The following is a 1,256-nucleotide window of genomic DNA, read 5'->3' on the forward strand; positions in this document are numbered from 1 at the left end:
GCCAAAAATATCTGATAGAACTTTTGTAATTCTGAGGTAGGAATTAGCCTATGTGCTGTGGCGATGGCACATGAGGTTCCCCAAGCTAACAAGTGCCAGGAATTGTCGGTTGTTGGGGTTTAAAAAAAAATTAATGTAGGTGTTTTTACGTTCAATCGATACAATTTAGATTGTTTAGGAAGCAAGCTTAGAATCCTGCCTGCCAGGGCTTACACAGGCTGAGAGGAATACATTGTACAACATCCCATCTGGAAGACTGAGATACTTGATTTTAAAAAATTCCCAATTTATACCGAGCCGCTATATCAAGATATTTAAAGAATTGCATTTTTCAAAAAGCTTGCAATGTTGTGAAAGTCAAACATTTTGACGTCAAATTTCTCAAAACTAAGTACTGAGCGGAGAGAAGTTTGTAAATCTAAGGTAGAGAAAGTTGATGTGTGGCGTCTGGAGTATGACGTGGCTACCGACAAAGCGACTCGTGCGTGTGCATCAAAGTACTCAAGAATTGATGGAAAGGGAAAGAGAACCAATTAATTGACGTGGAAGCTTTCATCGGAGCCTCCAGTGGAACGGTTCAAAGTTCAAGTAGTAGTAGGCCTATCATCTTCTCCCTGATTGTTTCCCTGTGAGTTTTGTGTCTGAAGTCCAAATGGTATGAGATTCCAGGCATCGATTTCGAGACTCCTAAATTGGGCATCGTGATCGTGTACACAGACCTCTTTATTGCACAGGGGACATTATCCTTGAAATTAGGGGGCAAAACACGTCTTGTGGGGAAAATGAGTCATTGTTACTTCCCTTAGGTTTTTCTACATGCACACCTCCCGTGGTCTCTTACGGTTGGTTCTGAACTTCAAAAGGAAAACAAACAAACAAAACAAACAAACAAAACAAACAAACAAAACAAACAAACAAAACAAACCAAACGAAACAAAAACAATCAAACAAACTTAGTAAGACAAAAGAAAAAAGCTTTACCCAGAGAAAAATACAATTGTTTCATTTCTGTGAAGTGGAGAGTTGATAGGTCAGTGTCGACGTCTAGCTTAAAAGAAAAGACGTGTGTATAATATACATGTATATGAATTCTAAAAACCATTTCAGCGTTCAGGTCGGAATTTAGGAAACTAAAAAAAGAAAAGAATAAAAAACCCGGAAATCTTTAAGATCTGAATACTTTGTTTTATTTTTTGTTTGACAAGATGAGAATCCCATTTTACTAAATTGTATTTTAAAGCAAACAAACAGACCAC

The sequence above is a fragment of the Aplysia californica genome, unplaced genomic scaffold, assembly GCF_000002075.1.
Source record: "Aplysia californica isolate F4 #8 unplaced genomic scaffold, AplCal3.0 scaffold00412, whole genome shotgun sequence".
Taxonomy (NCBI): Eukaryota; Metazoa; Mollusca; class Gastropoda; order Aplysiida; family Aplysiidae; genus Aplysia; species Aplysia californica.